Consider the following 15,465-nt stretch of genomic DNA (forward strand, 5'->3'; position numbering starts at 1 on the left):
GTCAAATATGTGTGATACATTATCAGTTTGTGTGTCAAATATGTGTGATGTATTATCTGTATGTGTGTCAAATATGTGTGATGCATTATCTGTATGTGTGTCAAATATGTGTGATGCATTATCTGTATGTCTGTCAAATATGTGTGATGCATTATCTGTATGTGTGTCAAATATGTGTGATACATTATCTGTATGTGTGTCAAATATGTGTGATACATTTTCTGTATGTGTGTCAAATATGTGTGAAACATTATCTGTATGCGTGCAAAACTGTGTGATACATTTTCTGTATGTGTGTCAAATATGTGTGATACATCATCTGTCTGTGTGTCAAATATGTCTCATACAATATCTGTCTGTGGTCCCCATATATGTGCTACAATATGTGTTTATATGTGTATATATATTATATATATATATATATATATATATATATATATATCGGTACACACACATATCACACATATTTGACACGCATACATGCACATTATCTCATTGTCCGTGTGTGTATCATGTAAGTGCACATTATCTGCTGGTATTCCATATATATATATGCACATTATCTGTTTGTATATACATGTATACATGTCTGTTTGTGTGTCATATATTTGCACATTATCTGTATATATGTATATTATTTTCTGCCCGTGTTTCATGAGTACATTATTCGTTAGCATGTCATATGTGTGCACAACTTTATTTTGTTATTTTAGGAGTCTATACTAGTATTCCGTCTTATATGCATGCATTGACGAGGTTAATGTAACAGCAAACTTTCAACCAACAAATATATTTTTCAAAGCAATATCTTCATTCTGGGCCTTAATGGAAAACTCATTCAAGCTAATTTGGTCGTCAATAGAATATTGTTATGAGATATCATTACTGACAACTTGCGCCTACAGTGACACTGCCGCATATATTGAAGTTTGATAATATTGGTACCCTGTCAAATATGGTGGAAAAGTTGTGCTGATTTTATTTGCATTTTTACACAGGATTTGAACACACATTTTATACACGTGGTCTCTCAGCATAATTTCGGACACTATTAAGTTGTGACCAACTGCCTGACAACACAGCAGGCCTAGAAGTGTTTGTGGTTACTCTGAACCGAGTACATCCTAATCCCGGCTTTGGGTTGAGGTGGTTGAGTAGGGTAGCAACACAGGGCTGGACTCTCCACTGGCATGCTGTAGTGACATTGTCGGTATACCATGCTGGCGTAGGGACTGTATGTGACTTTTTAAAACATAGCAATACAAGCTATACCTTTTAACACGTGTATGGGTTCGTGCATATCGTCAAAATACAACCAGAGTATTTTCTGTTTGAAGTGGAAAATATAATCAAAACTTGTTAGATTGTATCTAAATTATTTTTCATTGTTGTTAGTTTGATGTTATATTGCCGAGTATGTGATTACATGACAAAATGAAAGTTAAATGTACAAAAATGAATGCATGTAAAATTGCTTCTAGATGCGCAACTCTTACTTGTTTTAAAGTTTATGGATGTTTGCGATATGGTGACCGATGCTGAAATTGTTCTATTACACGGGGAAATAATCGCCTCAGGTCAATACTTCTAACATGTTTTATATATTCAGACCACTCCCCTACATGTACACACACATCCGCATTGTCTGTTTCTGGTTCAGTGGAAATGTTGCGATACTGCCTTCATTCGTACTAACTTGAATTCCTTGTTTAAATAACCAGCCAATGGGCAGCCTTGCTTGTCCTCTACGGGAACAGTCGACACGCGGACGTCAAAGTAGACAGTCGATATGACAGTAGAGGTCATGATTGGCTAACCAAACATACTGGCAGCTCCCCCTATCGACTGTGTGCTGCTGATATCTTAAGACTCACGGCTTGATCGACTGCAAATACACAGCCATCCTTTAAATGAATAGCCTAGTATTACACATACACTTATCACGTTAAGTTGTTTTATTACTAGAGGTCGGGATATTGGGAGGTCAGATAAGAACACATTTACAATATTGACTCTTTTAAAAAACTTTAAATTATGCGAACTCTTATGAATAAACATGAAGAAGTATGTGATTGATTACAGAAGTATTATTACACACACGCTCCCAAACAAACATGTTTGTAAAATTCATGGATCAGAAATGACTATTAAACAGGCAAATACCTTTTCTGATTGTTTTGATATTGAGATGATGATGCAGCTTTGCCATTAGCAGATTTGTGTGATTTTTGTCGGCAGTGTTTCTGATAATATTGAACTATTTTAACATGGTAATGTCATGACCAGATTTAAAGACAAACGACATCACTTTAATACTTTGTTCAACATGATGATGGTGAGTATTCGTAATGGTATTACTGATTTTCATGATATTTAACATTGTCAAATATGGATCGAATTCTTAGGGTAACATTGCATTGTAGGGAGGAGACTACAAGATCAGGTTGACATGCAGTCGAAAGAAGATAGAAATGAGTTTGCCACAACTTCGGAAAAACACTCATGGCTGCAGGAGACTACCCCTTTCCTGTAGGTGTGGCTGGCGCTTCGACTTGACATCACGTGGGATCGAGCCATCTCCACAAAGTCATCCTATAGGGTAGTCATGGAACTGGTCACTCACTCACAGTCTGGCAGGTTCAGAAGTACTGATGGTTCTACATGCAACACATCCCGACAGACGGCAGTAAACCGATTTGTTTTGTCTATTTGTAGTTTGGTCAGTCTGAGAAACCGACGTACAAAAATTATCCATTTGTTGTGGCCTTATATGATACATATACGAATATAGAGACACACCAGGAATGGTATTTTAGTGTAGTGTTAGTCCTGATCCTTGTCTATGAGCTTCGTAGATCGGTGGGGCGGTTGGGTAGCCTAGTGGTTAAAGTGTTAGCTCGTCACGCCGAAGACCCGGTTCGATTCCCCACATTGGTACAACGTGTGAAGCCCATTTCTGGTGTCCCCCGCCGTGATATTGCTGGAATATTGCTAAATGCTGCGTAGAACCAAACTCTCTTCCTCACTCACTCGTAGATCGGTAGGTATTTGCATTATTTCACGTATATGATAATCTTTATCCCAAACTGAGAGTGATTGATGATTTCAGATGCAACTCCCAATTTTGGTTTGGACCATACAGACCTGTATATTTCCTGATGAACTAATTGATTTGCCTTTGCATGTGTTTGTGACAGATGCAGTAGCAGAGTAGGATACGCTCAGCTTTTTACGAACACCTGTATTATCTCTAGTTAATAGTGATTCCCGAACATTTGCTCATGATATAGTCGGAATGGTACAATCGATTCTAAAGAAGAGATGTTTTATGAATATGGAAAGGTTTTTTTCGCTTTTACTTCTCTTATTGCAAAAAGTCCAAGGAGTTTCTAGAAATACCAGTCAACTACGTAATATCCGATAAATGCGGCAACACATTGGGTTGGTTGTGATTGATGTATCAATTACTCCTTCTCACTGAAGTACTGCTGTCCTCAATTAAGCCATTATTCTTTTTGTTGTCTGTAGCGAGGGAGGAAGCCGCTATGCAAACAATGTTCATTCATAAATGTAGTTTCACACCAAATATAGAATTATATTGATGAAGAACAGCTTTCACCACTATAATTAGAACAGTTTATTATTGTTGAATGAAATAGCCATTACTGAAAGTGTTTTCTTAACAGCGACGATAATCTGCGTGTGGAGAATGTTTAGTGGTGGGCGTATGGAAACCCGTTTCGGCTTTTAAGGTGAAGTCGCAGAAGTTTGTGTCCTGTATTGACAATTTCCACAATGCTTCTTATTTGGCCCGTCGAGGTAATGTTAAATAAGACTTTCACAGTAAACTGTATTCCTAACACTGTCACTTCTTCAAACATCGACCCATTTGATCTATTCATATACCTGGGTGTATCAAGTTTTTTATATAAATAGTTGTATGTCATTGGTAAACCGGTGTTTTGCACTGACTGTAACGTCTTTCTCACAAGTTTGCTCTGATGATTTGCGTTCGGAGGACAGAAACCTGTATCCAGAGACGTTTCAGCGAGCCCTGTTTAACGTTGCTGTGTAAAGCCAAAGGCTTAAGCGCTTAGGCCCTGTATGCTATTTCTGCTGGTTACAGTTTCAAATGATGCTCATAGCAAAACATTGTCATCTACTTCAGGGGAAAAACTAATCAGCTAACCCATCCCGACTTGCTAACTTGCTAGTTAAGTTTTCATTTCATAAGTCCTAAGTAGTAAGTGTTCCTGTAGTGAAATTGTAATTATTACTCTGAGCAGGATGTGTTCCTGTATTGAAATTGTAATTATTTCTCTGAGCAGGATGTGTTCCTCTAGTGAAATTGTAATTATTTCTCTGAGCAGGATGTGTTCCTGTAGTGAAATTGTAATTATTTCTCTGAGCAGGATGTGTTCCTCTAGTGAAATTGTAATTATTTCGCTTAGCAGGATGTGTTCCTGTAGTGACATTGTAATCATTTCTCTGAGCAGGATATGTTCCTCTAGTGAAATTGTAATCTTTTCACTCAACAGATGTGTTACTGTAGGGAAATTGTAATTATTTCTCTAAACAAATGTGTCAATGTAGGGAAAATATAATTATTTATCTAAACAAATGTGTCACTGTAGGGAAAATGTAATTATTTATCTAAACAAATATGTCACTGTAGGCAAATTGTAATTATTTCTCTAAACAAATGTGTCACTGTAGGGAAAATGTAATTATTTATCTAAACAATGTGTTACTGTAGGGAAATTGTAATTATTTCTCTAAATTATTCCAATGGACAAGTGAGTGAGTGAGTTTAGGTTTACGCCGCTTTTAGCAATATTACAGCAATATCACGGTGGGGGACACCAGAAATGGGCTTCACAGATTGTACCCATGTTGATAATCGAAACCGGGTCCTCAGCGTGACGAGCGAACGCTGTAACCACTAGGCTACCCCACCGCCCCTCCAATGGACAAGTATGGACATGTAAACGTCTTCCAGCACACATTTAGACAGGCAGTACTGGTTCGGGAGAGAGTAGGTTGCAGATATTTGGCTAATGTATTTACCTGGAATCATTTTAAGATTACGTCCAGTTTTCATTGAATTATGCAATGGGTATGTGAAAGTTCACTATCCAGTCATTGCAAAGAAATACATGGTAAGAGAAGTTTCTGTCTATGGATTTGACTAGGACAAAAGCAGTACACCTGGTGGCCCTTTAGGCTGTTCGAAATTAATTCATTATGAGTTCTAGAATCTTGGGATATGGATTCGATACCCTAGATTAGGATCAGACCCTTCTGGTTTTGTCAGACCATACTTCTTCTTGAAGAGATAAGTACTTTTAAAGCTTTTTTCCTCAAAATATAACTTACTCACACGACACGGACGGACAGATACAAACACTCTCCCATACACACGCGCTCGCACGTACGCACACACACACGGGTGGACCAGGGGTTAAAGCGTTCAATAGTCCCACTTTACGACCCACTTAGTTGTATACCACCACCACTATCAGCAGCGTACACAATATTGACACTTGACGACCCACTTAGTTGTATACCACCACCACTATCAGCAGCGTAAACAATATTGACACTTGACGACCCACTGGTTGTATACCACCACCACTATCAGCAGCGTAAACAATATTGACACTTGACGACCCACTGGTTGTATACCACCACCACTATCAGCAGCGTAAACAATATTGACACTTGACGACCCACTGGTTGTATACCACCACCACTATCAGCAGCGTAAACAATATTGACACTTGACGACCCACTGGTTGTATACCACGTACACTATCAGCAGCGTAAACAATATTGACACTTGACGACCCACTGGTTGTATACCACCACCACCACTATCAGCAGCGTAAACAATATTGACACTTGACGACCCATTTGGTTGTATATACCACCACCACTATCAGCAGTAAACAATATTGTAAACGTTGTATACCACCACCATATTGACACTTGACGACCCACTGGTTGTATACCACCACCACTATCAGCAGCGTAAACAATATTGACACTTGACGACCCACTGGTTGTATACCACCACCACTATCAGCAGCGTAAACAATATTGACACTTGACGACCCACTGGGTTGTATACCACCACCACTATCAGCAGCGTACACAATATTGACACTTGACGACCCACTGGTTGTATGACACTATCAGCCACAATATTGACACTTGACGACCCACTGGTTGTTCAGCAGCGTACGTACACAAATTATTGACCACCACCACTATGTATACCACCACCACTATCAGCAGCGTAAACAATATTGACACTTGACGACCCACTGGTTTGTATACCACCACCACTATCAGCAGCGTACACAATATTGACACTTGACGACCCACTGGTTGTATACCACCACCACTATCAGCAGCGTAAACAATACACAATATTGACACTTGACGACCCACTGGTTTGTATACCACCACCACTATCAGCAGCGTAAACAATATTGACACTTGACGACCCACTGGTTGTATACCACCACCACTATCAGCAGCGTACACAATATTGACACTTGACGACCCACTGGTTGTATACCACCACCACTATCAGCAGCGTACACAATATTGACACTTGACGACCCACGTACACAATATTGGTTGTATACCACCACCACTATCAGCAGCGTAAACAATATTGACACTTGACGACCCACTGGTTGTATACCACCACCACTATCAGCAGCGTACACAATATTGACACTTGACGACCCACTGGTTGTATACCACGTACACTATCAGCAGCGTGTATACCACCACCACTACAATATTGACACTGTTGCTTGACGACGACCCACTATCAGCAGCGTACACAATATTGACACTTGACGACCCACCACCACCTACACTATCAGCAGCGTACACAATATTGACACTTGACGACCCACTGGTTGTATACCACCACCCCACGTAAACAATATTGACACTTTGACGACCCACTGTTGTTGTATACCACCACCACTATCTAGTTGCCACCACTATCAGCAGCGTAAACAATATTGACACTTGACGACCCACTGGTTGTATACCACCACCACTATCAGCAGCGTACACAATATTGACACTTGACGACCCACTGGTTGTATACCACGTACACTATAGCGTCACAATATTGACACTTGACGACCCACTGGTTGTACAGCGTAAACAATATTGACACTTGACGACCCACTGGTTGTATACCACCACCACTATCAGCAGCGTAAACAATATTGACACTTGACGACCCACTGGTTGTATACCACCACCACTATCAGCAGCGTACACAATATTGACACTTGACGACCCACTGGTTGTATACCACCACCACTATCAGCAGCGTAAACAATATTGACACTTGACGACCCACTGGTTGTATACCACCACACTACACTACGACCCACTGGTTGTATACCACCACCACTATCAGCAGCGTAAACAATATTGACACTTGACGACCCACTGGTTGTATACCACCACCACTATCAGCAGCGTAAACAATATTGACACTTGACGACCCACTGGTTGTATACCACCACCACTATCAGCAGCGTAAACAATATTGACACTTGACGACCCACTGGTTGTATACCACCACCACTATCAGCAGCGTACACAATATTGACACTTGACGACCCACTGGTTGTATACCACCACCACTATCAGCAGCGTACACAATATTGACACGACCCACTGGTTGACGACCCACAGCAGTGTAAACAATATTGGTTGTATACCACCACCACTATCAGCAGCGTAAACAATATTGACACTTGACGACCCACTGGTTGTATACCACCACCACTATCAGCAGCGTACACAATATTGACACTTGACGACCCACTGGTTGTATACCACCACCACTATCAGCAGCGTAAACAATATTGACACTTGACGACCCACTGGTTGTATACCACCACCACTATCAGCAGCGTAAACAATATTGACACTTGACGACCCACTGGTTGTATACCACGACCACTATCAGCAGCGTAAACAATATTGACACTTGACGACCCACTGGTTGTATACCACCACCACTATCAGCAGCGTAAACAATATTGACACTTGACGACCCACTGGTTGTATGCCACCACCACTATCAGCAGCGTAAACAATATTGAACTTTACGACCCACTATGCAGCGTTGTATACCACTTTACCACTACCACCATCACTATCAGCAGCGTAAACAATATTGCTTACAGGACGACTTGTCGACATTCGTGCACTACTTGTCAAAGATAATTCCCACCATGGTTCCCCGAGAACAGCACACATCAACCAGCAAAAACGAACGTCTCCACGAATGTGACCTTTGCGTGAATCATGGTGGTATCGCTGTTAAACGTTATTGTTCGATGTACCTCACGATGCACGATGAAAACCACAGATTAAGGGGGTGAAGTGACCTTTATTTTGCTTAGTAGTGTATCCTGATGTATGACTTTCTCTTGTGTTAAATGTACAGACTATTTCTACGAAGACTCCGTTCCACTTCGGCCCTCCAACTACTTCACATCTATTCAAGCAAGCTCATGTCCTAACTGGTGTTCCGTATTTTCCACACTCCATCATGTATTATCAAATCATTAAACAGAGACTCTTCTGTAAGATTAATAATCAATGAATGTGCTCGATTCGTAACGCTGTTCAATATTGACATTTATACACTCATCATTTCCCCACTCCTCTGTCAGGCGGAAATAGACACATGACGTCATAAGATGTATTTGTCTCAAAATACGTCGGGTGTATCGTCACGATTATTTGAGAAATTGACATTCTAAAGTGGACATTTCCTCAATTAAAAAATGCATCTTTATAGCTGACACTTTGCTTTATCAATCAGCCGACGCTTTGGACTATAAATATCGTTCCTTGCAAATGTCTGCAAGATCCAGCTGTGATTTTCAAATATTTATTACCCATAAATGACAGTGAAGTATTATTCGCGCACAATTATCACTTAACGATATTACTTTTAATTGATATGACGGGCCTCGGTGACGTACAGCTTGAATGATTAGATATTTGTCAACAAATCGTGCTTTACTTTTGACAACATAATAGCAATGAAGTGATTTATTCTCTGAAAACAACACTGATGCTATTTCTAGAAAATCATTGCAAGCTAATGATGCAATTCTGGAAACTTCTAACATAGAATGACTTGGTTCCATTTGCCTCGCGATAGTTAGTAGTCATTTTATGATAGCAATATGAATATGAATATCTTGCATTGTTATCTTGTGCAAGGTATTCACTTCGCCACTCAGATGTATTCCCCCGTCGAAATAGCCATAAACGTGTCCACAATAAAACCATCGGCCATGTGGTAGCTGAGTGGTCTAGCGCCAAAACTCGATGCATAGAGTTACGCCACTTTTCTTGCCAGGATCTGGTGATGGTAGGTGAGAATCACCGACTAACAGAATATGATCCTTGACCTGACAGGATCAGTGTCATATCGGATTTTAACAGGGTGAAATGTTTTTGGATTTCAACAGGGTGAAATTTTCGGATATTAACAGGGTGAAATGTTTTCGGATTTCAACAGGGTGAATTTTTTCGGATATTAACAGATTGAAATCTTTTCGGATATTTACAGGGTGAAATGTTTTCGGTCTATATCACTTTAAGTCGACACGTTGTGGTACAACCAAGCACTAACATGATTCGTTCACTATATATAACTGTTCCTTTAGTATAACGGTTTAAGCCTCCGCAATTCCATAGGCAGTTTTGCCAACCTAAGGGATAACTGCATGTATTAGGACCTGGATGTGACTAGGTGGCACTTCAGTGCAAAGTCAGGTCTCTTGACAGCAGTGAATATCCATGACGTCATTAATTATTGTCGCACATTCAGTCCTCGGACACCAAGATTCGCTGAAACCCTCAGGTGTCTCAGGATTCGAATTCAAAGATTATGACATCATATCCATGGTCGCTGGTTGCACAAAAGTAGTATATGGCAAAAAACGTGCAACCTAATATCTCCTCAAATCACTCGAAACAATGACGTTTTTATCATGTGACGTGTATACTTTTACACAATTAGGTGTTTCTGTACACTCTCAAAGAGTCTTATCACCTGTGAATGTCGACAAACTTCAGTACTACATGATGCGCCATGTATAGCCAGTGCTGGCGAGTAGGTACGCTGTACATTGTACATAGCAAACAACAGTGTTCCTGTGATGTGCAGTAACGGAACTCGCCATCCGGACGCCAGACCTGCCAGCTCAGTGATGATGTATGTGCTGCGTTCGGTAGACCCTCGCCATACCGGCATCTTTCTTAAAACGCTCTAGTCCTTTCAGACGGTGTAAAAATGTAACTTTCAATGTCTCATGGAACACAACCCTACTGCCACACCTGTGTTACAGGCATATAGAGGAACACAACACTACTGACACATCTGTGTTACAGACATATCGAGGAACACAACACTACTGACACGCCTGTGTTACAGGCATATAGAGGAACACAACACTACTGACACACCTGTGTTACAGACATATCGAGGAACACAACACTACTGACACGCCTGTGTTACAGACATATCATGGAACACAACACTACTGACACACCTGTGTTACAGACATATCGAGGAACACAACACTACTGACACACCTGTGTTACAGACATATCGTGGAACACAACACTACTGACACGCCTGTGTTACAGACATATCGTGGAACACAACACTACTGACACGCCTGTGTTACAGACATATCGTGGAACACAACACTACTGACACGCCTGTGTTACAGACATATCGTGGAACACAACACTACTGACACACCTGTGTTACACTACTGACACACCTGTATTACAGGTATATGGAGGAACACAACACTACTGACACACCTGTGTTACAGGAATATGGAGGAACACAACACTACTGACACACCTGTGTTACATTGAGGAACATATCGAGGACCTGTGTTACAGGTACACAACACTACGAGGAACACAACCTACTGACACACCTGTGTTACAGACATATTGAGGAACACACCTACTGTTACAGGTATATCGAGGAACACAACACTACTGACACACCTGTGTTACAGGTATATCGAGGAACACAACACTACTGACACACCTGTGTTACAGACATATTGAGGAACACAACACTACTGACACACCTGTGTTACAGGTATATCGAGGAACACAACACTACTGACACACCTGTGTTACAGACATATCGAGGAACACAACACTACTGACACACCTGTGTTACAGACATATCGAGGAACACAACACTACTGACACACCTGTGTTACAGGAATATGGAGGAACACAACACTACTGACACACCTGTGTTACAGACATATCGAGGAACACAACACTACTGACTGTTACAGACATATCGTGGAACACAACACTACTGACACGCCTGTGTTACAGACATATCGTGGAACACAACACTACTGACACACCTGTGTTACAGACATATCGTGGAACACAACACTACTGACACACCTGTGTTAGACATAGGAACACAACACTACTGACACACCTGTGTTACAGACATATCGTGGAACACACACTACTACTGCAGGAACACAGACACGCATGTGTTACAGACATATCGAGGAACACAACACTACTGACACACCTGTGTTACAGGTATATCGAGGAACACAACACTACTGACACACCTGTGTTACAGGAATATGGAGGAACACAACACTACTGACACACCTGTGTTACAGGTATATCGAGGAACACAACACTACTGACACACCTGTGTTACAGACATATCGAGGAACACAACACTACTGACACACCTGTGTTACAGGTATATCGAGGAACACAACACTACTGACACACCTGTGTTACAGGTATATCGAGGAACACAACACTACTGACACACACTGACACCCTGTGTTACAGGTATATCGAGGAACACAACACTACTGACACACCTGTGTTACAGGTATATCGAGGAACACAACACTACTGACACACCTGTTACAGGTATATCGAGGAACACAACACTACTGACACACCTGTTACAGGTATATCGAGGAACACAACACTACTGACACACCTGTGTTACAGGTATATCGAGGAACACAACACTACTGACACACCTGTGTTACAGGTATATCGAGGAACACAACACTACTGACACACCTGTGTTACAGGTATATGGAGGAACACAACACTACTGACACACCTGTGTTACAGGTATATCGAGGAACACAACACTACTGACACACCTGTTACAGATATATCGAGGAACACAACACTACTGACACACCTGTGTTACAGGTATATCGAGGAACACAACACTATTGACACACCTGTGTTACAGGTATATCGAGGAACACAACACTACTGACACACCTGTGTTACATGTATATCGAGGAACACAACACTACTGACACACCTGTGTTACAGGTATATCGAGGAACACAACACTACTGACACACCTGTGTTACATGTATATCGAGGAACACAACACTACCTGACACACCTGTGTTACAGGTATATCAAGGAACACAATACTACTGACACACCTGTGTTACATGTATATCGAGGAACACAACAATACTGAACACGGAGAGGAGATGTATGTTCTGATATTTATCATTTTCGACTTGTAAGAAATTAACGTTTCTATATGGATTCTGCAAGCAATAAACACGACCTTGTTACAAAATCATGATTAGAACACATTGCACGGTATTGGTATTGACTCCACCCAAGAAAACAAGAAACTGTTTTTTACTGCAACATTTCACGGATCAAATAGAACGTGGGAAAGTGGGTTTGAATAATAATGGGGCCTTCATTGGCATTATATGATAAAGTACAGGAATGTGCTTAAGTGAAGACGTTGACGGTGACGACCTGTACAAGGGCCGCCTAGCGAGCTTTGCGTCATGGCTGCACACCTGTACGGCATAGAGGGACAACCTGTCGAGTCAGGGCACAGATTACTACAAACGGGCACTGTTCATTCACTGACTTGTCGGAAGGTCAGTGTATTAAACTGCAGGACATCTGGGAACCCTTTAGTTAATTTGCCTATACGTGTTTTCTTCTCACCGCCATCTCATCGGTATACCGGATTACAGACAGTTAAAACTAGGAGCGGAAAGTATTCCACTGACTCTCTTCATACAACCGAGATCCATGCTTAGGCATTTACGAATATCTACCTCTAGGTGGCCGGCTCCGCAAAGATCCACACATAGAAGCCTTTGTTCCGTTATCTGCCTCGTGTAGTTTTCCGGATCACAAGGAGGATTATGTGTGGGGTGAAAAAGATTTGAAATGAAGTGGAATTAGCCCGAGAAAACATCATAAAGTAACTACTCAAACGTCTATACAATAACAGTATTTATTCAATAGGTTACGCGTAGCACAAAACGCTGGACAACAATTGGTACTATAGTCGTTTCACTTTTATATCTTTGATAAATTCCTGTATGGTTTGTACACAACCCTTAGCTCAAGCAGGCCCGGTTCGAGTCATGATTGTTGTGGTTTCAATCAGACAAACGAGCTATTGTCAACCGGTAGGGAGATGTGCCAAACACGGTTCAAGAACAAATCGCCTGTAAGTTGTAGCGCTCTTGCCGCGCCACGTTTACACCTGACGAAAATTTGATGATATGTTTCACAAGAAAAGGTTGCATTGTTCTAGTATTAAAACTTGAGAGCTGATTGTCCATTGTGATATGAACAGCAAAATGCCATCGACAACACAGGACCATGTTATCTAGGTAGGACAGGGTTTTCATTGTGAAATGGTACACCTGTAAAAACCGGCCACTACACTCTTGAGAATAAACTGTATATTGTTATACATGTCAAGACGTCTAGTGCATATAAGTGACCTAGTTATGAAATACGATATGATATACAGACTGTTGGCAGACAGCTACTTGGTATATATCTCCAGATATAGTAGTTAATCACAAACGGGGACACTGGCTTGTTATAGTTTTCAATCACTCACTGATTCAAAGAAGTGAATACGGTCAACACGGTCGGGGAGTTTTTTTGCACAGCTCCAGTATTCATTGAGGAATCCGGTTGCCATTGATCACAACTCGAATACGTTAAGCAATGTCCCAAATATGTCATGCCTTGTTTTCTGGACGAGGTTACTAAAGTTGGACCTGTTTAAAACACTGACCCGTCAATATCATCCATGTTTTGACTTCTCGAAATTACGTTAAGCAATGTCAGAAATAGGTCACGCCTTGTTAACTGAACGAGGTTTGCTAAAGTGGGACCTATGGACAGAGTGCGTGAGTGGTTGTACGCTTCTTATAGTCCAAGATATGTATAGGTGGGGACATCAGAAGAGGGCTTCACCCATTGTACCTATGCGTGGAATCGAACCGGTTGACGATTGAATGTTGAACCAGTAGACTACCCCATCTAAGGGAGGCCTACAAATAAGGACTTTAATGTTCTGTTAATATATTATACGGAGATCTTGAACTGGAAATCACTTATTGCAACAAATGTTTTCTTAAATTTGCAAAATTTATAGAATCTTGAATTTTCAGTATTTTCATTTTTTTGCCTATTTATACGTATTAACTGGGACCGGGCAGACCACGGTTTGCGTCCAATACTATTCATGCATATACCAGCGACTACTGATGTAATAATGTTGGCAAATCACCACAATGTGTATCCACAAACATTATAGGTGTTTAAATATACAACGTCAACACCGAGGAATAACCGGGCTTGTTTATTCGCAGAACCAGGATTCGTTGCGCGTATTGGAATGGGTTACTGAAAACCAGTGATAATACGTTTAGCAGACTCGCAGACAGACAGACACATGTATTACAACATTAACATGAGCATCGTGCATTGCTTCAATAGATACAGTGACGCTTAATGCTTGTGTGTGACCAATGAGTTCCGGCACGTTTGTCCAACGATGATGATCGGGGTGAATATAAGATGTGAGCACAGGGTCATGGTGGCAGATACAGTAGTCGGGATAGATTTATATACTTTTTATAGGATCCCGACCGCAGGTAAAGTTTTCCGGAAGAGGATAAAGTATACAGGGGGTAGGTAAAGGGTCCCGGCATCAAGTAAAGTATCCCAACGTCAGCTATTGGTTCCCGACAGCAGGTAAATTATCACGGCAGCACAAAACGGAATGGCAGCAGAAGGTATAGGATCCCATATGCACGTAAAAGATGCAAGCATCAGGCAAAGGATCCACACGGTAGGTAAAGGACCCATGTAAAGCTTGGCAGAGGGTAAATAGTCGCTGAAAATGGTAAAAGATCCCCACCCCCCGAAAGCAGGTTCAAGATCCCGACAGGGAGTAAAGAATACAGGCAAGTTGTGTAAACTGGTACCTGTTTCAACAAGCTCCCAAACGAGTGAGTGAGTGAGTGAGTGAGTTAAGTTTTACGCCGCTTTTAGCAATATTCCAGC

At 41.2% G+C, this 15,465-nt stretch overlaps 1 long non-coding RNA gene across 1 annotated transcript in view; it reads left to right on the forward strand.

Annotated features, from left to right (window-relative positions):
- Positions 1–2,810, forward strand: part of LOC124278650 — an 88,191-nt gene extending 85,381 nt beyond the window's left edge. Inside the window, exon 2 of the long non-coding RNA XR_006899145.1 lies at positions 2,424–2,810. This is a non-coding gene — a long non-coding RNA (uncharacterized LOC124278650). The remainder of the gene's footprint in view (positions 1–2,423) is intronic.
- Positions 2,811–15,465: the final 12,655 nt, after the last annotated feature.

This window comes from Haliotis rubra, unplaced genomic scaffold (assembly GCF_003918875.1).
Source record: "Haliotis rubra isolate DU_JTF1 unplaced genomic scaffold, ASM391887v1 Scf24, whole genome shotgun sequence".
Taxonomy (NCBI): Eukaryota; Metazoa; Mollusca; class Gastropoda; order Lepetellida; family Haliotidae; genus Haliotis; species Haliotis rubra.